This window comes from Vigna unguiculata, chromosome 10 (assembly GCF_004118075.2).
Source record: "Vigna unguiculata cultivar IT97K-499-35 chromosome 10, ASM411807v1, whole genome shotgun sequence".
NCBI classification, from domain to species: Eukaryota; Viridiplantae; Streptophyta; class Magnoliopsida; order Fabales; family Fabaceae; genus Vigna; species Vigna unguiculata.
This window is the reverse complement of record NC_040288.1, coordinates 4,867,125-4,891,312: the sequence shown is the minus strand read 5'-3', so window position 1 is coordinate 4,891,312 and position 24,188 is coordinate 4,867,125. Positions and strand designations below refer to the sequence as shown.

The 24,188-nt window shown below is 31.9% G+C and overlaps 1 long non-coding RNA gene across 4 annotated transcripts; it reads right to left on the bottom strand.

Annotated features, from left to right (window-relative positions):
• Positions 1 to 1,342: 1,342 nt before the first annotated feature.
• Positions 1,343 to 4,486, bottom strand: LOC114166437. 4 transcript variants are annotated; one of them, XR_003599925.1, is made up of 3 exons: positions 3,968 to 4,486; positions 2,643 to 3,848; positions 1,343 to 2,471 (listed from the first exon to the last, which is right to left on the bottom strand). It is a non-coding gene; the product is annotated as an uncharacterized LOC114166437 (long non-coding RNA). The 4 variants fall into 4 exon arrangements; XR_003599926.1 differs by having other exon boundaries at positions 1,343 to 2,087; XR_003599928.1 differs by having other exon boundaries at positions 1,343 to 2,716; positions 2,840 to 3,848.
• Positions 4,487 to 24,188: the final 19,702 nt, after the last annotated feature.

Below are 24,188 nucleotides of genomic sequence, written 5' to 3'. Positions count from 1 at the left end.
TTACATTAAATTTTTATATTGTAGTAAATAAAATGTATTTATACAATTATAGTGAAAAAATTAAAGTATGATTGTAATGAGTTAGAAAATAAAAAATAATTAGATAAAATATATCGAAATAGTATTCTACATGATGAAAATAAAAAAAAATATATTAAAAAATTAACAAATGTGTGTTTCATAAACAATTTGAAGACTATTGAAAGTAAATCACACAAAGGAAAATAAATATATAATTAAGGGTATGAAAATATGAAAAATATCTTAGAGATCTAAGAAAATTTTTGAAATATCAATATATATACTCAATGGTTGAGAAATAACAAATATTGTTTTAGCGAAACAAAAGAGTTATTCAAATAAAACAAAAATTAATAATAAGTAAAAAATTGTTTTTTTTTATATTACCTAGTAAATGAAAGATTTATGCTATTAAATACTTAAATTGAGAGTATTAAACATTCTCATATGAAAGGAAAATATACAACAATCAAAAATATTAAAAAATAATAGAAATGTTCAAATGTTAGAAATAATTTTTTTAATTGATATACATCATTTTAACATAATTAAATAAAGGTTATGATAAGATAAAAATTATATTGGAGATGCGAATGAGTTTCATAACAAATCAAATAATTAAAAGAAAAAAAAATAGAAAAAAAAATATATATATATATATATATATATATATATATATATATGGTTACTTAATTAATTGTGAATATTTTAATAATTTTAAATGAGGATGGAAATATGACGGGGACGGGTATCACTACAAAAAATATAAGCATTTGTGACGGTTAAAATTATAAATTTTCAGTGGTTAAAAACCGTCACAAATGAAATTTTTGACGGTTAAAATAACCATCACAATTACATATGTCAAAAACCGTTTGTGACAAAAATATTCTAACCGTTGGTATTGCTGTTAGAAAAGAAAAACAAATAATAGCAGTTAAAAACCGCCACAAAATGTAGTTTAATTTGATTATATTTTATCATATTTTGACGGTTAAAAACCGCTACAAAATACATCATGTTTTGATGGTTAAAAACCGCCACAAAATACATTATGTTTTGATGGTTAAAAACCGTCACAAAATACATCATGTTTTAACGATTAAAAACCGTTACAAAATAAATCATATTTTGACCGTTAAAAATCACCACAAAATATATCATATTTTTACATTAAAAATTGTCAAAAAAATATTTAAAATAGTTTTAAAACCATTAAAATAGAGTGAACCAAAGGTATTTAATCCAACCATTCACAAATAGACAATATTCTATGGTCTACAAAACATATATTTATCAGAAACACTTCCATCATCCCTAACATACAGAGAAAAGTACAATAGTTTGTGATTGAAAACCTAGGATATGGTTTGCAACCGTAAAATATACACAAAATATACATTCAATGCTCTTCCTTGTTGTAATAAGGTAAATGTCAGCATAACTAATTGTGCTTTAGCAGAAAGGAACAAAATTGGTTCTAACAAGTCTACTCTATCCATTCCAGGTCCTATACTATTACAATCGCCACATCATCTGATTCATTCACTACACAACATTCATGTGCAAATCTTATTTGTTTATGTTACTAACTCTCCTTTCCTAATCTTTCAAAGTAACCTTGACATGGAAAGAATAAATTAGAAATCCTAAAGCATAATGTTTCATATACATCATGAATAGAGTGAAGATTATTGTTAACTAACCATCGAAAAACTCCAGGTGATATATCTTGTACAGTGCACAAATAATTGTACTGTAAATATCATATCATACAAAATAGGACCCATAATAAGTGAAACCTATTTATAAATTTAGTATGTGCTCTGCACTATTATTTATGTTTTCCCTAAAATTGAAGGAAGAGAAGAAATAAACTTATCTAAGGCTTATATAAGGAAGAAAGTAAAGCGTTTTGAGCACAAAATGTTTACTCCCAACATGCTTATAAACAGGATCAAACTTCAAATGCCTTGCCTCATTCCACAAAAACCTCAACATGAACTAGGGCAAACCACAAACTAGTTCCTAGCCTTCATATCAGTTAGCTACTATTGGAAATTTTCCTAAAAGAGACACCAAAACAAAAAGCATAAGAAATATCAATAAGCTACTAAAACAAAATTATTGACTTCATCATTAACCAAATCTTTTTCTCATGCATACATATATCTAGAAACAACATAATAACAACCTAAAACTTATAGCATTTATGTAATATGATAATTCCCTTTCCCAAAATTTACAATTTAATCATGAGAAATATATTAATTATTTATTGAAAAAGTAGTCTGCAGATATATTAAAAACTTGAATTTTTTTCTAATATAAGATGAATATAGACTTGCTATATACAAGAATGTTTATTGTTAAATGAATTTACTCTTTGATCATTCCTAGAATAATGTATAATGCTTCCATTAAGTCCACCACCAACAACAAGATTGAATCTGATACAGAGAAAAAAAAAGAAAGGCTATATCATTAGTTATGGATGAAAGTGATCCTTAAACTTGAATTTCTTTTCTATTAACGACTTCTTTACTTTTATTTATTTGTTGGAAGCTTCTTAAATTATGAACAACAATAGATGAAGTATTAATATATAAAAAACTCCTCACCCCATCCATTGGGCACCTCTAATTTTGCATTCATATTCAACCTTTGCTGCAAGTGTACCTTCAAAAGGGCATGTCTTTGAATGTAGTATTGTCAACAAAAGAGCATGTTAGTTACCAAATGTGCATGCAACAGCCTCATTGGGAATTTGGAATATTTAGTTACCAAATAGTTACAGTTGCACTAGAGATGAAAGTACCTGACAAGCAATGGATGCAAATTCCTTCACCAGCTTAAGCTCTGCTGGTGACTTTATCCATCATAGTTGATGGGTATAAACAGCTAGGTCCATTACATTTTTATATAAAAGAATATTTTTATACGTAAGTAAATAACTGAATTAAATTTAAATAAACTGATAGTGTAAAAGAAATTTATATTGTCATCTAATCACATTAAATTAAGATAAAATAGTTGAACTTTGTAATAACTACTTTAAAAGTCACAGATTTCTAATTGGTTAACTATGTAAAATCATTACATTGAAAATGCATGAACATAATGGTATATACTCACGAATCATCATTCTAGCTTCAACAACACATCCCTGATTAGTTGTAGAAAACCTTCTCATCGCAGAAACACAACAAACCACCTAGGAAATTGAAGAAGTTGAATCTAAGTACATATATGCACACTATATGGTATGAAGACATCTAGGACTCAAAAGCACATGATCTAGCTTTTTCTCATTTCTAGAGCTCGATAATCTCAAGTGTCAGAAATGTAAGATATATATCTAAATATTTATACAAATTCATAGACAATGATAAATCTATAATGTTCTTACCACATCTGCAAAAATCAACATGATGTTAGAACAGGACAATATTGAGTCCAACCAAACAAAAATAAACATTTTAAAATTATCACTCTCCAAACAAATGTCACTTCTTTCCCAAAAATAAAAAATTGAATTAAAATAATGCATCACAATCACCGACCTTCTCTCATAATTTTAATAATGAAGAAACACTCTAAGTTGATCACTTTTCAGTTTCACAAATCCAATTCTAGCAGATATGATAGAAGATCATCATCCTTACCAGCTAAGCAAATAACGAAAGTGCTTACTAACAACAATCCAGGGCGTTCAAGAGAGGACCAACTGCGTGAACGGGTTACAAATATCGGCTAACTATATTGACTTGTAGATACAAAGCAGCTACATCTGAACTGTCATGAATATCTCTATCTCCAAATTTATCCTTGAGTGACAATGAAGAGGATTAGTGTCAGATATTATATAGAACAAGATTATAAAGTTTCTACAGTCAGCATAACAACAATAACATCAATCGACTAAAAGGAGGTAACAAAAGTTAACCTCAAAGCATGAAGTTTGAGACTCAAGTTTGTGCTTAGCATTCCAAAAATTCAACATTCGCTGAGAAAAGTTAAAGTGGATTGTTCTGAGGTAAGACTTGGCAAGACTCTGTCGACCTCCTACAGGATCCACACCAGATCGTACAACACCATCAATGTGTGCATCAGACCGGTCAAGTCCAGCGGCTGGAACATGAGGTTTTTCTCCTCGAACAACAACCTCTATTCCTTCCCCATTATGCAAGCAGCTTCATCACCTCTCACGACCTCTAAATGGTTGATCTGATTCATCTCCACAAGGAGAAGCTCGATGACGTTTTCATAACGAATGAGCTTGATTTTAGGGTTCCTAAAGTGGTGCATCACGTTCTCCTTCCTTCCAATGAAGAAATGCCTACCATCAATGTTGAAGAAAATGAAGGAAGAGAATTAAGGAAGAAGACGAAAGTAGAGAAAAAAGGAGTGAGTGATGAAACGCGAAAATTACAGAACTACAGAAGGAGAAATATTTAATATAAAAGCTAAAAATTTACAAAAAAAAACAATTAAATTTACAATTACATAGACAATTTTGTGACAGTTAAAAAATCGACAAAAACTACAAACATTTTTAGGGGTTTCTTTAGCCGCTATAAAATAACCGTTAATAAAAAATATTTTTTTTAGTGTATTATGACAGGATTATATACATCTACTTAATTTTAAGTTTAAAATTCAAAATCCAAAAAAAAATGTAAAAAAATTAAGTTGGATTATTTTAATGCATCCAAAAACCTCTCAAATACTTTTAATTTATGAGAAAAGTTGTTATTTAAGATATGAACAAAATCCAAAAATTAAAACAAAAATTAATGAAAATATGTGAATAATTAAGATTAAAAATAATAAAACAATAAATATATGATATAAAACAATAAATAAATAATATAATATTTTAGAACAAAGTCTTAAAAATAAAGAGTTCAAAAGTTTTGATGGTTGTTAATAATATAATAATATGTTATAATTCATAATAATACTCAATAATAATATAATAACATATTAACACTAATACAGTAATAACAGTAATACTAATTAAAATATAATTAAAATATGGTGTAAAACAATAAATAAATATTTGAATAATGACATTGTCACTAGACTAAAAACAAATATTTACTGTATTTAATGCAATTGTATTTTTAATCAAAGTCACTTATTAATTTATTTATACAATTTACAATTTGTTATTTCAAAGCAAAGTTTATAACTAAGAGTTTAAAATATGAATTTGTGCTAAAACATGACTATTTTACCACTAGACGAATCTATTTTTTCTATTATTTTTTCTTGATCTATCATTTGTAGTTTTAAATTGTTTACTATTTACATTTTTTTTTCACTCTCTAATATTTGTATTTTCGGAGAAATTAATAATATTAATATTAAACTTGAATGTTGATTAACTTCTCTTACAATTTTTAATAATAATATTAATATTAAAGTTTTATTGTTATACATTTATTTTTAAAATTGAAAGGAATTAATATTTAAATGTTCAAAATATTAATAATATGTGGTTCAATATTCACACCTGAAACAAACTTATGTAAATACTAGCGAACATATAGGCGTTGTCACGTATGTGTGTTCGTATTTTTTAATTTTTATAAAGATTTGAGTTAAGATTAATAAAGAATATATAATTAATTTTTAAAATAATTCTTAGATATTAATTAGAAAAATAAAATATATAGATGAAAGAGGTTTTTAAAATAATTGTTAAAGATAAAAGATATTTTTAAAATAACAGTTAAGAAGAATTTTTTAGAATAACGGTTAAAGATAAACTATTCATAAAATAATTAATTTTTAAAATAATAAATAAGGGTAAAAGTGGAAATATGAAATGTGGACACAAAAGAGAGTATCTTCTTTATATATTGTTATAAATGTCGATATTTGTAAACACCCAATTTTGTCCGAGTAATCAAAATTTATTTCTAAAAGTATAAAAAGGAAAAGATATTAAAAAATGAAAAATACTCTAAAAATCTAAAATATAAAGAAAGTATATTTTGTTTGATCTCTTTGAAAAATTATGTACACATTCGTAATTTTGTTCATGTTTTATCTAAGCATCCTTTCAATCAAAATTTTTGTCTAATTAATTTTAAGAGTTAAAAAATTTAATTTTTAGTCTTTTTGTTGTTTTTATTTACAGAGAACATCTCATCATTTCCTTTCCCTCTCTTCTCAAATGAACAGCCAACTTTTGCTATTAACACCTGTTGTTACTTTCAATCCTATTTATAAATGGGTTGATAACCATGTTTTTACAATCGCACTCCCATTTTTTCTTTTACACACCTAAAATCCCTCCACTCAAAACATGGCACATGTCCCCTTTTTCACTCTCCACTAACCACCCTTACACCAACGTACCCCTCCATTAATCTTCTTCCATCAAGATCTTCATTAACTACTTACATCCACCTACACTCTTACATGATTTCCTACCATGATTCCTACCCAAGCTACAAACAGATTTGGATTTTAAATTTTAAAGAGGACAATGGGTCTCTATTTTTTTTCAGCATCATCCAAATATCACCATCTCCAAATGCTTCATCCCGGAAGATTGATCTCCATTTAGCCTATCCACGACACAGATTCCATTTCCATTCTCTCGACACAAACTCCACATATTCAACCATACTCTTCATTTTTCCATCACCTTTACACATCCCCATCTTCATTTGCACCATGCATGGAATCACCACTGTTCTCCACACCGATCTATCATGACTCAACATTTACCCTTCAAAAACCTATAGAAGGGGAGGGATACCAAAATAATACAGAGAACACCGTCTCCACCATACACACAGAAGACTCCATCCTCCTCCTCCTCATGATCAACATAGTTATCTCCATTTTTTTTACCTCTCTTTCTCCAATAACCAAAACACACTCAGAACACACTCTTCTCATATATTTCTTCTTCCCCTTCGTTAACAAGGACATCACCACCTTCTCCATAACAAAAACCTGATAACAAAACCCACACCTCCATCTCCCATCTCCTCTACACCACAAACCAAACCCTTCCACCCATCACAATACACCACCATTCATCATGGCCATTACCACCTTCGAAACACACGAACCCACCACCACATAACAGACAACATCTTGTCCTCCAAACAGAGCCTCGCCCTCCATTTAAACATACACAGAATCTTTATCCTCAAACACGCATAAAAGAAGTCCAGAATCTTAGTTCTCGTGCGATTTGTGTGGAGGAAGAAGAGGTTGGCTCGGCAACAAATGGGTACTCTGGTGACAAACGGCTTCACCGGTAGCATCTCTCTCCGGTCGTGGCACGTGCGGGGGCGACGACCGCTACTGGAGTCGTGATGGTTTGCAAAGATGTCGAAGAAGGAAGCTGATGAAGAGTGGAGGCGCTTGATGACCACCGACACCTCCGACGGTGATGGCGGGACCGAAGACGATCATGGGTGGCCATGGATGTGCGATAGTGATGGATCTGTGCAAAGAGGTTGTGCTCACGTGAGAGGGGAAAGGGAGAAACCTTTGGTGTGTTAAGGTTTTGAAAGAAGAGAAATTTGGGTTTGGGAAAGTCTTTTACTGCGCGCAACCCCGTTTACTTCATCCGCCGTTTCACTTTTGCTTTCCATTATTGCTATATGTCTTGATTATTTTCTGATTGGGTTTTACTGGTTGCACCACGTTTTCTTCATGCACCCGTCCTTTGTCTACATTAATTTCTGTTCACTGCACCTCATAATCTCCTACTATTGGTACCCTACATTTCATTAGTTACACCCCATGTTTTTAGCTTATTATTTACTGCTTGCACCTCTATGATTCATTACTTGCACTCCTTTTTTTCATTTTTAAGATAAGCTTTTATTTCAATATCACAACAATTATTTTATTATTAATATTTTACCTTTGTTATCTTTATTTTAAGATTTTAAAACCATTTTGGATGAACTTCCAATTTGGTTAATTGAAGACTCTAAAATCACTTTAAATGTATTTTTAATTTGGTTATTTTAAGATTTTTTATCACTTTGAATATACTTTTAATTTGGTTATTTTAATATTTTAAATCACTTTATATGCACTTCTAATTTGATTATTTTTAAGATTTTTAATCACTTTGGATGCACTTCCAATTTGGTTATTCCAATATTTTTATTCACTTTGGATGCACTTCCAATTTGATTATTTTAATATTTCTAAACCACTTTAGATGTATTTCTAATTTGGTTATCTTAATGTTTTAAACCACTTTGGTTGTACTTCTAATTTGATTATTTTAATATGTTAAATCACTTTATATACATTTCTGATTCGATTTTTTTTATTTTAAAATCAATTTGCATATACTTCTAATTTGGTTAATTTAAAATTATTGGAAATATCGTTTTATATTCATAATTTTGGTTTTACAAAATATTACACTAAAATTAAAACATTTTTCACTCACAAACATTTTCCATAAAAGTTCTCTACTGACAAATATTTTCCAAAGAACTATGTGATCCCTGATTCCTGATTCTTCATTATTAATGAAGATACGTAGGACCGAGGTCAATTCTTATTGGGTTCACTCCCCAAAAATCCAAAATATTTCAAAAGTGTTTCCTAAATAGTCTTTTTGTCAAGAACTATGTGGCCCCCTGATTTTTCATTGTAAATGGAAATACGTAGGACCGAAGTTAATTCTTGTCAGGTCCAAAAGTTAAAATATATTTTTTTGTTTCTTTTATACACTTTTAATTTTATTTTTGGGAAAAATAAACATTTATAAAAATCACATCTATTTTGCATAATTGATTAAAGGTATCGTCTTAGGACGGACGTTGTAGGGTGCTAATACCTTCCCTATACATACCTGATTCCCGAATCCAAAATCTGAGACCAACTCTTATTTTATGGGTTTTCTGTAGTTTTCTAGAATAAACTATGATGGCGACTCCAAACTCTGTTTTTTAACTATTTATCCCTTAGTCACTGCCCGTCGCGATTTAGGTTGCGACAATATTAATGTTAATAAATAATTTTTAAAATATTATTTTTATTTATTTACATAAATATTAATATTTAAATTGGATTAGATGAATACCTCTATTTGAAATTTGAAAAACTTCTCTTACACATAAATCCACGTCAAAAACTCATTCCAATACACTTCTCCTTTTCTTATGTATTAATTGGACATGCACATGTTCTTTTGTTTCCATTTCTCATTAATAATATTATATTCTTCATTTTTCGGTTTTCATGTTCCTTACAGACCATCTTTTTAAGTAAGTTCTTATTTACTACTCTCTCCCTAAGCATTCGGAAGTTTGCGCAAAAGATGTGATATGGTAAATTATTCTATTACTTTTTCAGAGGTGTTGATTGACTTTTGAAACTTTAGTTCATAAAAAATTAAACCCTTTTTAATGTTTTTAAACAACTATCACATATTTTTAACCTTTCAAGAAAGCTTAAGCATTAATTTAAAATATAATTTTGATAACTTTTACACAAGTGTATTATTACAAAGTAAAAATTATACATTCTTAAAATTTTTATTCTATTAAGATATATATTTCCAAATTTCAAATTCGAAATATATGATAATAAATTTGAATTTAAAATTCAAAATCGTAAAAAAACTATAAAAATATAATAACAAAGTTTTAATTTGAAATTCAAATTTAAAACAAAAATAACATCTAAATTTTACCAAATAAATAAAAAATATATCTAATTTAATATATAAATACGATACTTATATTTAACAAAATTTATTATCTTATTAAAACGATTTATTTTGTATAAAATTATATATAAAAACAACCATAACAATAAATAAATAGTATATATATATAATTTTCTTTTAAAGTTATAAATATATCAATTGATTTTCGTCTATTTTATTTATTTTTTTAAAACTATTATAGAATCTCTTTTTTATTATTAAATAGATAAAAACTAGATAAGTTATTTTATATAATGATTTTAAAACATGAGTTACAATCTCAAATTTAAACTATACAAAAGAAGTAATGATTTTTTTTTAATTAACATTTATATTGTCAATAATACAGAAAATTTAAAATTCAAAATATATGGTCATAAATTTAAAATTTAAAATAGCAAAAAACGGGTAAAAATATGATATCAAAATTTAAATTTAAAATTCAGCATGCAAAAAAATTATAAAACATTAAAGCCTTTTTAATGACTTTTTAAATGTTTTTGAACAACTTTCACATAGTGTTGACGTTTCACACAAGTTTAAACAATAATTTAAAAAATATCTTTTATAACATAAAGATCAGTGTGTCCTTACAAAGTAAAAATAATAAATTCGCACAACTTTTAAAGATATAAAAATTACCAATGATTTTAATTTTAATATTTTTTTTCTAAAATAAGATACATATTACCAAATTTGAAATTCAAAATATAAAGTAATAAAGTTTGAATTTAAAATTTGAAATTATAACAACCTATAAAAATATGGTAACAAATTTTAAACTTGAAATTCAAAATCCATAAAAACTATGAAAAAATGACTCCAGTAGAGGAGTCCATCGAATATTTAACATGTATATTTTTGTAGAGTGTACTCTTGATATTTTTTTCTACATAGTCTACATTTTATAGGTTTCCATAGTTTACTATTTATATTTTGTTTGCATAACATTTGTATTTTCAAAGAATCTATTATTTACATTTATATGTATGGCCTATCATTTGTAGTTTTATATCGTCTACTCTTCCCATCTTTTATATTGTCTATCTTTTGTATTTTTATTAGATTTACTCAACAATTTTTATATTGTTCATCGTTTTTATTATTAAAGAATCTACTATTACATTTTTGTTTTATATTGTCTACTCAATAAATTATTTAAAATTGAATTTGATTTCTTAATTTTATTAACTCAATCTTAATATATTATTTAAAATAATTATATACAATATATTTTGTTAAAAATATATATAAATATTTTAAATATATTTTTATCATAAAATCATAAAAATTTATTATTTGTTATGAATTAATGATTGTCCATTGATTTGATACATTTAGTCATATGATTAATATGATTGATATTCATATGATTCATTACCCTTTATGTAAATAGTTGTGTTAACGAGTTCATTTGTTTCCTTTCTGTACATGTTGTATATATATAAATAGAAATAAGACTCTTCTTATCAGTAATAACATACATACAAGTTGCTCTCGATTCTCTCATTATCTATTCTTCCTTCTATTATTCTCTCAGTTATTAGCTTTATTTTATAACATGTTATCAGCACCATGCTTCAACCAACTGAGGGCTAGTGGATTTTTTTTTCTCTTTAAGGACAATGTTATACGTGTCTCAATCCATGCTCTTTTCAATGTTTTCTTCATTTATAATTTTATCTTATATTCTTATTCTTGGGATAAGAATTGTTTGACTTTGTCAATTTTCTTCTCCGTCTTATTATTATTATTATTTTTATTATGATGATGATGATGATGATTATTATTATTATTATTATTATTATTATTATTATTTTATGTGTTAGTTCTAAACATGCGAAATGTTGAAAAATTTGAATTTATGACCCTTGATATTACAAGGAAGAATTACTTATATTAGATATTAAATTTTGAAATACGTTTAGATGAAATGGGTCTTGGTGATACCATTCAAGAAAGAAATAAAGCATTTGAGCAACTACTTTGTTCCTGCGAGAACAATATTGTGAATAGAGAATTCACAAATATTATGAATTTATTTCATGCCTTTATATGGCTGAACAAAAGTAATGAAGCTTTTGATGAAAAATCATGAGATCCATCCAATCTGCTCCATTTTCAGAAAATATTATGAATTTATGTCATGCCTTTATATGGCTGAACAAAAGTAATGCAACTTTTGATGAAAAATCATGAGATCCATCCAATATGCTCCATTTTCAGAAGTGAATGCAACAATAAATATTATGAATTTATTTCATGCCTTTGTATGGCTAAACTGAGGTTTTTAATGAAAAATCATGAGATTCATCCAATCAACTCCATTCCCAGAAGTGAATGCAGCAATAAATATTATGAATTTATTTCACACCTTTATATGGATGAACAAAGCACTAATTTTTTGATAGAAAATCATGAAATATGTCCTATTGGTTCTGCTCCATTCCTAGAAGTGAATGCAACAACATTTTATTTATATTTTCATGATCATTATATTGATTATGGACATGGTTATAAACAAAATTTCAAAGACACATCTTGTCACCAGAAGTGACACAATAATGTGAAAAAGGGACAAGAAAAATGTGAAAATATTGGCAAATAAGATGAAAGTATTATATATTATCATTACGATAGTAAAGGCCATTTGAGTTGTACTTGTCGTACACTAAAGCATCTTACAAATAATAAAAACACATCTTGCTTATAAAGATGGTGATTCCGATTATGGCCATATGGATGCTACTCATCTTGATATTATTATTTTCTTTGCTAAACCAAATGGAAGCACTAATCACTTATGAGAGTGTTAAAAAAATCTCATTGATATTTATGTTTATATGAAGAACGAATGTTGGCATTAGTACCAATGATGAGGATATGTGTCTTATTGATAGTGCAACAACTCATACAATTCTTAAGAGCAATAAATTTTTCTCTTGTTTGATAATGCGAGACATCAATGTTAGTATTAGGGTTAAATATGTTTTTGGTCCCTCAAGTTTCAGTGAAATTTGGAATTAGTCCCTCTTCAAAACTTTTAACCAATTTAGTCATTAAGGAATATTACTAATTTTTAATAAATAAAATTCCAATTAAACTAAATACCGCATTGATTATAACTATTTTCCAAAAACACGGGAAATTAAAAACCATAATTAGTACCATACATAGTCCGAATGTACAATATCGTTAAATAGAAATGTTATTAAAATTCATCCTAAAAATATTTACATCAAAATCAAAACAATAAAGTTTCTTTCAAATCCCAAGTAGCCCATACTCTCCGTCTCTAAGCAGCTATTGGCTCACCTGTCACGTCATCTGCTCTCGGATAACAAGTTATCGGATCATCGCCATACACACACAGATAGGGTGAGCTATGCACAATAACAATATAAACAGATATATGAATTAAATATGTTTCCCCAATCCCAAAGATACATAATTAAAATCCTCATACTTTTCAAATCAACCAACCATGACCTCATAGTCCTTCATGAGTCATATGCATGAACTAGGTCTTGGGACTTCCCTATGCTCCCATGAAACTAACTCATTCGTGGTCCAACCCTATGAGCCTATCCCGCTCATAGTCCTACTCTACAGACTCCTCGCCTGTAGTATAAACATCCAAGTCTCATAACTTGGACCCTGGCACGCACGCAATCACCATACTATGGACTCCTCGCCCAATAGTAGCCGACGGGAACATAACAGTTCCTTGCCCATCGTGCGCCCGACACATGCAGTCACCATACTAAGGACTCCTCGCCCAATAGTAGCCGACGGGAACTCAACCAGTTCCATGCCCATCATGTGTCCCACCATCAAGCGCATCCCATACCCCTATTTGACTTAGTCCTTCAAGCCAACACCACAAACACATGCACATAATTCCTATACTTTAGGAAATAACAAGTAACAGTACAAACAACACATATAAACATGACTCCTCACCATTCCATTACTTTTAAAGTATGATTATAATGTTCCCATACTTTCCCAAAACCCGTCATGATCATGCACCACTCGATCATAGTGATATCATCAATAATGGCTTTATTCACACACTTATAACATCATACATTCGAGCTAACATATATAGGTTCATATATTCAACATGTTTCAACAAGCACTACCATAAACATACTCATCAATCACACATCTATATGTTTATATATATACATTCACCAATCAAGGCCATATCAGCACTTGAGCACACTTAATCATCCATTAGTAATCATACTATTAGGGAATTCAAACACCCAATCATGAGTGACGTATATCTCCCTCTGCAGGCATCCAATTCAAATCTCCACCGTTCAAAGTGAAGAACAACATGTTGTGAAAAACCTTCCAAAATTTCACTTGAATCGGACGGTTAACGAATCGGGAATTGCAGTTTTACGAAAACTACGTAGACTAGGAAAATTGGTGGCGCCTAGCGCCAGAATCAGTAGCCTAGCGTCTAGCGGTACAAAACTACCGTCGGGCGGTTCCTGTTCCGCAAAAATACGGAAAATAGCGTTTTTCATGAATCAGAACACCACGCACCACTGGTATGGCGCCTGGCGGCCAAAGGGGTGCCGCCAGGCGGTTCCTGCACCTGCGAACCTTACCCCCTTGACAACAACTCTGATTTCCATCAATTTCTAACTCCATAGGATACGATCCTAGTTATTGGGATTATGGTTCATCCCTAACGCTTCCCATTCACGAATTCATTAACATTTTCCATTTAGATTAGTGTCGTTTTCGAAATCTCCAATTCATCAACCCTAAGATAACCTTCATGCAATTTTCTTCTCAATTAAACCCCAATTCCACGAATTTCCAATGAAATACGATGTTTAATCATTCTTAAAGATTAGAACGTGATTTCTCCCCGATCAGAAACCTCCCAGAACGCAAAGAACATCAAAATCGAACCAAAAGGCTTGTGTCGCCTGGCGGGTCAATCAACACCGCCAGGCGCTTCATCTAGAAAACCCAGAAACTTGGTACAAAGCCATGCGTCGCCTGGCGGTCGGGAGCTTACCGCCAGGCGGTTTCTCTCTAGGAACCCAAAAATAACACAACGCAGATGAGTCGCCTGGCGGCATTTCTTCACCCGCCAGGCGATTTTTGGAAAAATCCCAAAAACATGAATTTTCATACAATTTGGACAGATTATTAACACCCAATAATCATATAATTCATGCAATCAAACAATACAAAATTAAAGGTATGGTTCCAGCTCCCCTAACCTGTTAATCCTTGCTCAATTTGAAGAATCAAGGCTTCTCTTATGTCACCAATAGTCCCACCTTAGCCTTCTCCCAATGCACTTGATGCTCTTATCAATTCCACATGAAAACTCACCTTCAGACTCTCTTTTCCATTGTTTCCCAGCCCACTAGGTTGTCCTTCTTGCAGCTAAGGTTTTCTCTGACCTTTCATATTCATGCCAAAAGAAAATTTGCCAAAAAGAAAGTTAAATTCATTCTTAACAAGGTTTATTACCCACAACCCCTCAATTACCAAGTCAATGCATAACTAATTCAACCAATTCATGTTTCATGATAATTCCTATAATTTTAGGATTACATTATCATGTTTCACATTCAAATATACATTAAAATAATACAAAAGTTAAAATAACATACAATTGGCATACACAGGACTTAAACCCATGTCCTCTCACATAATTAAGTACTCTCAACCACTTGAACTAGTACTTTTTCACGTCATAGTACTCCGCATTAAATGCCTTAAAGACTATTATTACCCGCATTTATTAAATAATTATTTAATTAATTATTTAAATTTATCGGGTCTTACATCTTATTGATAGTGCAACAACTCATACAATTCTTAAGAGCAATAAATTTTTCTCTTGTTTGATAATGCGAGACATCAATGTTAGTATTAGGGTTAAATATGTTTTTGGTCCCTCAAGTTTCAGTGAAATTTGGAATTAGTCCCTCTTCAACACTTTTAACCAATTTAGTCATTCATCTTTAAAAATGAGTGAATTTAGCCCTTTTAACCAAATTTTATTAAGTTTATCTGATGTTTCACGCGCATTTTATGATAGTATTTGAATTGTTTACTCCGTAGGACACATTTTCGCGTCAATGTTAACTCAAATATTATAATAAATGTGTTTAAAATGTCAAATAAACTTAACAAAAATTTGGTAAGAAGGACTAAATTCACGCATTTCTAAAGATGAAGGACTAAATTGGTATAAAGTTTTGAAGAGGGACTAATTCCAAAATTTACTGAAACTTGAAGGACCAAAAACATATTTATTTGAAGCCTTTGGAAGAGCTATTATACTTCTACCAAGAAGTTGAATAGAAACTTATTAAGTTTCAAGGATATTTGTCTAAATGGATATCATATTGAGACAAAAAAAATGATAAATATATGAAATATCTTTATATCTCTACAATTGAGTTGAAAAAAAATGTGTATTGGAAAAATTATAAAGCTTCTCTTATAATTTACACATATATTAGTACAATTGAGATGCATGTCATGAAACTAGAAGTTTACAAATGAAAATGAATGCCTTATTTGGCATTGTCAGTTGGATCGTTTGTACTACACATATATCAGTACAATTAAAATGTCTCTCATGGTAAACCAGAAGTTTACGAATCAGAATGAATTCCTTGGTTGGCATGATCAGTTATTATGATGCGAAGAAACATAAAAAAGGTTGAAAAACTCATGTGGACTCACATTTAAGACTTAAAAGACTTCTTCAGACCAATGAGTTCTCATGTACTATACGTTCACAAAGAAAAGAGTATAATAAGACTATCATAAGAAAAATTAGAAATGAGTCAATCTCATTTTCAAAACAAGTGTAGGGTGATATTTGTGGTACAATACACCCACCATGTGGATCATTTCATGGTTTTGATCGATGCATTATCTAGATGGTCACATATTTGTTTATTATCAACTTGCAATCAAGTATTTGCAAAGTTATTACTACAATTAAGAGCTCACTTCTCAGATTATCCAATTAAAAAAAATTGTTTTGATAATACTGGTGAAATTATATCTCATGCTTTTCATGAGTATTATATATCAATTGGAATTGAAGTTGAGCATCCAATAACAAATGTTCATACTCAAAATAGACTTGCGAAATCATTACTAGAATGTCTAAAATTGGTTGCAAGACCATTACTTATGCGAGCTAATATTTTGATGGCTACTTGGAGATATGCAATTTTGCATGTTGCATTATTGATTCACATCAAGCCAACAAGTTATCACAAATACTCTATTATGCAGTTGGTTTTTGGTCGGTGACCTATTCTCATGTAATAATTTTTTAGTGTGGTGTATATGTTTCAATTTCCCCACCAAAAGTGACTATATTGGGTTCTTAGAGACAATTGAGAATATACGTTGGATATAATTATCCCTCAATAATAAAATATCTTGAACTACCAATAATTCAACTTATCTATAGTTCGACTTTTTGACTATCACTTTGATGAATAAGTTTTTCCAACATTAGGGGGAGAAAGAAAACAATTGGAAAAGAATATTGGTTGGAATGATTTATCATTATCTTATCTTAATCCTCGCACAAAAGAATGTGAACTGAAAGTTCAAAGGATAATTCATTTACAAAATTATTCAATCAATTACCAAATGTTCTTACTGACAAAAAGGGTAATAAATCATATATACCAGTTGCTAATGCTTCAAGTGTATTTGATATTAATTCATAGCACGCCTGAAGCGTGGTAGGCTTGTTAGTTCCAAAGACATGTTTCAAGCATGGTATGCCTATTGGTTCCAAAGATAAAAAACTCTTGAATGAGAAAGGGAGCTAAAATGTAAGATGACCTAATCGAAAAGGTTGAAATCACAAAATATTCATTTGACATAATTAATGATTCGGTTCCAGAAGAACCTCAGGTACATGAAATTGTTAAAAATGATGAGATCTAAATAAATTATGTCATGAATCATATAATATGGAACCAAAAGGAAGTATACATTGACGAAACTTTTATATATAATATAGCGATGAATGCTATGAATAACAATGAGGATCAATAATCAATGATCATTAAAGAATTTCGACAAAAAAATGATTGGCCAAAAATGAAAATATGCAAATAAGCATAATTAGATTTGCTCTCTAAACGAAAGGTTTTTTAGACCTATGGTTCACACACCTGAAGGTGTGAAACCCGTTAGGTACATATTGATTTTTGCGCAAAAATAAAATTAAAAATGATGAAATTATTAGATACAAAGCACAATTGGTTGCTCAAGGTTTTTCATAAAAACTGATATTGATTTGTGAAAAGACATATTCTCTAGTATTGGATGCAACAACATTGCAATATTTGATTATCCTAGTTGCACAACAAGGTTTGTATTTACATCTAATGGATGATGTTACAACCTATTTGTACGATTCTCTTGAGAATCATATTTATATGAAAATCCTTGAAGGATTTTATTTGCCCAACAAGGCAAATTCTAAAGAGGCTTATTCAATAAAATTGAATAAGCCCTTTTTATTAATTAAAGTAATCAGGACGTATGTGGCATAACCATCTTATTGAGTACTTATTAAAAGAAGGATATAGAAATGATCCTATTTGTTCTTGTATTTACAGGAAAATATCCAAAAACGAATTTGCCATAATTATTGTTTATGTAAATGACATAAACATCATTGGAACTCCTAATGAGCTCACAAAGGCAATTGATTGCTTAAAGAAAGAATTTGGAATGAAGGATCTTGAAAAGGAAAAATTTTTATTTGAGATTACAAATTGAGTATTTAAACAAAGGTGTTTTTTTTTATACATCAAGAGGTTTATATAATTAAGGTGTGTAAAAATGTTATAAATGAACAAGTTGCATATATTATGCCCTCTAATAGTTGTTAGGTTATTAGATGTTGATAAATGCTTTTCTTAGATCTCGAGAAAATGATGAAGATCTTCTTGGTCAGAAGCACCATATCTTAGTGTCATATAAACACTCATGTATCTTGCTAATTATACTCAACCTGATATTGCATTTGTTGTAAATTTGTTAAGCAAAATATAATTCTTCAACTACAAGAAGAAAATGGTTTGGAGTAAAACATATGCTTTGTTACCTTAAGGGTACTACAAATATGAGCTTATTTCATCCAAATGATTCAGAATCAGACCTAATGGGTTATGTATATGCATGTTATTTTACATATTTTCACAATGTCACAATGGTTTATTACAAACAAGATGTTTGTTCACATGTGGTAGCACAATGGTTTCATGATGGTATATGAAACAAACCATAGTAGCAACATCGTCTAGTCATACAGAATTACGAGGAAAGTTGTGAATATGTTTGGTTAAGATCTATAATTCAACATGTGCAAGAAACTTGTGGTTATCCCCGACAAAGATGGAATCAACAACCATATATGAAGACAATAGTGTATTGTTCAATTGAAAGGATGATATGGATATCAAAAAATTCATTCATATGAAAATCTGGCATGTTTATTTATAAAGTCTTTGTCAAGAAGAACTTTTGAGAAAATGATTCATAAGTTCGGACTCTGTCACCTTAATGATGTAAGTTTACATGAGGGGGTGAAATAGAATATGTGATAAACAATATTGTATTAAAGAATACAAAATGTGGTACTTTTTTTCCTTGACTAGATTTTTTATCCCAATGGATTTTTCCTAGTAAGGTTTTAACGAGGCACATTCTCTTATCAATGGAAACTTAAGAGGGAGTGTTATGAATTAATGATTGTTCATTGATTTGATACATTTACTCATATGATTTATATGATTGATACTCATATGTAGGGATGTCAAAAAAATCCGAACCCGCGGGTATCCGCGGATAAAACCCGCAACGGGTAGGAAATTAATGTTAAAAATGGATACCCGTTACTCGCGGGTACGAGTATTTTTGATAGCCGCATGTTAACGGGGCGGGTACGGGTATCATAGTATTCGTACCCGTGGATACTCGTACCCGCTAAACTTTAATTCACAAAAGTACTCTCATATATATATATATATATATATATATATATATATTAGTAAAAAACATTTTGGCCTAATTTTTTCTAAGTTTCACATCTAGTCTTCTGTCTTCATTCTTCAAACTACAAGTATTGGTATGTTGTCTTCTTCCAAGTACATCCCTTGACATTCTTCTCTTTTCTTTATTTGAAATTGGGCATATACATTAAATCCGATATAAACAATGACGTTTATGGTATGCTTGTTGTCAAATGATGGAATCAAAATAAGAATACTTGACACGTGGCAATTGAGGTTTATTATTTATTTATTTTGTTTATTTTTTAGGAATCAATTGGAGAAAGTGAACTTTTTTATCAAAACACTAATTAAATAAATTTCATTGTGTTGAACGTCATTTTATATTTACTTTTATAATTATTTGGACTTGTATGAACTTGAGTTTATTTGAACTTTATTTAAAATTTATGATAATTATGTATTTTATTTTATTTTAGATGAATTTATGATTAAATATTTTGTTTTTTAAATAATTTTGTAAATACCCGCGGGTACCCGTGGATACCCGCGGATATGAAAAAAATAGGCGGGTACCCGCATAACGGATACCCGACGGATATGGGTACAGGTACTGTAACATCTCTAAGGAATATTACTTTGAAAATAACATAAACAATTAAGTAAAATGAATTAAATGCGATAATATTGGTAATTCCTCATTTATAACCACATGTTCCCAAAACGCGGGAAAATTAAAATCGCAAAGTTTAATACATTGTAAATGTTTGCCATTAAAAATTATTACAACTATAAAAGCCCACAATGGCTAACGTTCAAAATATAAAAGGATTAAAAACTTAAGTCTTCAAACCTGATCTCATATTCCTTCATGACATTTAAAGAAGGCTACGTCTAGACCTGAATGAAGAATCCCTGAGTCTTCCGGTCGAGGCATATTATCTAAGCGACTCTCCTTTCAGTCTCACTTCCTACGTACCAAAGCTTTAGAGAGGGAATTCTTTATCTAAGGCAAAGTGTCCCTAGGGTTTCATTAATAAGATAGATTCCTTACAAGCAAGGGTGTAGATGAAGCAGCGCTCAAGCCTATAGCTAACGATTAGATCTTAATCTTTCTCGTAGGACAGTTCAGTGAGCCTTAAACCATAGGATAGGAAAGGAAACAAGCAACGGACCAGTTCAGTAATATAATTAATTCCTTCAGTTCCGTAATAATATAATAATAGGCGAAGGTCTTGACTTGAGCTGCTATCTGCTCACCGCTCCTCTGTTCGAGCTACAAATCCACGAGAATCATGGACTATTGAGAATCGAGGTTTCTCACCGGGTCTTCCTACCCGTGAAAAAACGAGTTTTTGCTTAGTGACATCGAGGTCCTGGTTCTATTCAAAAGCAGCAAGAAAGCGTAGCGAGGTAGGTTTGAAATCTCACTTCTTACGTTCCTTGATTCTCCGGTACTAAAAAGAAAGTCTCATTCGACAGCTGTTACAGTCCTTCCCTTGGGACTGCTACCTTTAAGACAGCATTCTCTGGAGAGGTCTTGATAGAGCCTATGCTAACGCCTTGATTCTGCAACTGAAATTCGATTTATTCGCTCACAGGAAGTTTACTTGTAGCAAGCGTAACGTAAGCGCTTACAGCCAAGTCAGCTCAGTATTTAAAGAAAGAGAGAAAGATGGAGTCTCCCGTGGGAAAGAAGCGCAGGACTGACTTTGATTGCTCGTTAGAAGAAGGAACGGAGTAGCTCTCCCGATAGTACGTATTCTTTTTCTAGTCTTGGGGAAGGAAATGAAATCCTATAGCTTAGCTTGAGTAAAGCCCATTAGTAGTAATGCCTAGGGCAACCTTAAGAATTATATTCCATTCCTCCTACCGTCCCTCTCCTTTCAGTTGAGCTCACATCCCTCTCACTTCGTTCGAGCGATTTCATACCGGTCGAGCATCTTCAATCTTCATAGCAAGAGTTCCTTCGTACCTTGCTTTAAAGCGATATTCTGTCTTTCAGTGCAAGGAATGAATAAGTTTGAGTTCATATCTGCCGTAACTCGCCTCTCGATATTCTCGGTGAAAGCATTTACATGTGGTGGGTTGCTTATGGTGAAAAGATTTCTGAAGTAATCCACTAAAATTGACTTTTCCTGGATCCGTCTGCCACTCTCCCGAAGCATCCCGAATGCCATGTATACTATTACGTTTTTGTCGCTGGGAGACTTCTTTATGGAAGTCTTCAGTCTTTCTGTCACCTGCCTTAAGCCAGACCGCCCTTGAACGTTGTCTCCACATCAATTCTTCTTGCTCCAACAGGTGATTAATTTCCCTCGACAACTGCCTCTCCTTCTCTTGGGTATCTGTTGAGTCTGCCCTGTGCCGAACTGAAGCCAACTCTTGCTTCTTCTGTTATAAAGAACGTTGAATATGTCCAAACGAGTGTTTGTTCCAGAGTCGAAGATTAAGATTAGTACGACACGATTGAATCTTTTGACTGACTCGATAAAGGGCTGATCCATTAACTAGGCTATTCCAAGCTGTAGTGACAACCTCCTCGCACTCGCTGTGGCTCAGCCACATCGACTCGAATCGAAATCACTTCTTCTGGGGCCTGGATACCCTTGGTTGACCTTGACTATGAAGTAGTATAGGATCATGATTTGAAGTAGAGGCTACCAGATGTTTGACCACAGCTAGGGAAAATAACTCACACCAACCCAGAAGCTGTAGCTCGATCTACGCGCTCTCGTACTTCTCCGCCGGCCTTTCTTCGATTTGACCATTTGAAAGCATGTCCCATATACCCAAGATCATGTAGGGTACAGTCTACCAACGCCTCTCTAAAGGCTCGCATGAAACTCGGGGCTCGATCTTCCGACCCTGTCGTTTCACTAATGTGCAGAATCTCATTAGAATCACCGATAAAGAGAGAGCCATGGGAGGTTTGACTGGTTGCTTAGTCTTTGAGTTGCCAATAATGTTTTCTCTGCGAGGCTTGGGGATGTCCATAGAATCCAGTTAAAGGCCAACGCTTAGCCGGATCGTGACTCTCAATCACAGCATCCACAAAGCCAGTGGAATACTAAAAAATGCGTAAGTCAACCTCGTCTTTCCAAAACAATGCTAGACCCCCCTTCTTGCCACAAGGGTCAACACATAAACCATTCTTAAACTTCGTTATTCTTCTGACGTCATCTACCTTTCGGGACCAGATCCGAGTCTCCATAAGGAAAACAACGTCGGGATCTTCAAGTCTCACCAGATCGATGAGAGATTGAACTGTCCGGGGGTTCCCAAGCCCCCGGCAGTTTCAACTTCATGTTTTCATGGCGCTCGACGGGACTGGGAACCAGTCGCCGCCGTTTCAGTAGTGTTTGGAGTATCCAGATCCATTGCCTCAGATCTACTTTTCTTTGGACCATCTACAGGTTGAACCCGAGAGGAGCGCTCAGTTTGTTCCCATTTCTGACTTGTGCACCAGCCACTCCTAGCGCTAAGCATAGAAAGCTCTCACGCGCGAAATAGGCGGCTTATAAAGCCCAATTCTTATATTACACCTCCATAATTGAATGAGGTGGGTGTAATGGAAGGCTAATTGAATCGTGTACCGTGAGTGAGCTATTGGCCCTTCCCGGAATCTTCTTGCTATGCGTCCCGCCTAAAGTGGTAAGAAAGCCAAAGGGCGCCCTTAAAGCGAAAACGGACAACCCATTCCAGGCTTCGCCGACTGAGGATACTTGCTGTGGGATCTAGCGGCTCCAGCTGCGTTGACGATATTCCTTCATTGCGACTTATCTTGCACGATCAAGATCAAAGTGTCCGTCCGTTCGGTAAGTCAGCCAGTCGTCATCTTATCTTGCATGAGCATCGTCGTCCCCATCACTTCCTCATCCTCTAGAGGAGTTGAAGATACTTCTTTGTTCCTCTTGTTCTTCCTTTTGCTCTTACTTCTTGTCATCTAAGCATTTGCTTCGGCCTACACTCGGCCGAGCGGGGAATATCAAAAACAACTCGAACAAGACCGGGGTCAACCGACTTAGAAGAAGACACAGATACAGATGGGTCAACAGATTCAGAGGTAGACTTTTCAAGCGACACAGAGACACGGGTACATAAGGAATCACATCATCGCCTCCTCCTTGCTTCTTCGCGGACTAATTTTTTATCGGCTAAGGATGTGGATCAAAGGCCACTGATGCAGTCTATAATAACGAACCTCGTGGCCAATGGGAGCCTGTGACTTTCCCAAATGGAAGTAGACCGCCAACAGCACGCACTTGCAGCCTTGGTTGATAGGAATCAGTGGAAAGCCCAATTGAGCATTTTGAGAGCCAGGAGTGAAGTTAAGACTCGGTCAGCAACAAGATCACCTCCTTTTGCATCTGTCTCCCAAGCGAAGCTTCCCAGTAAGTTGGTCATAAACA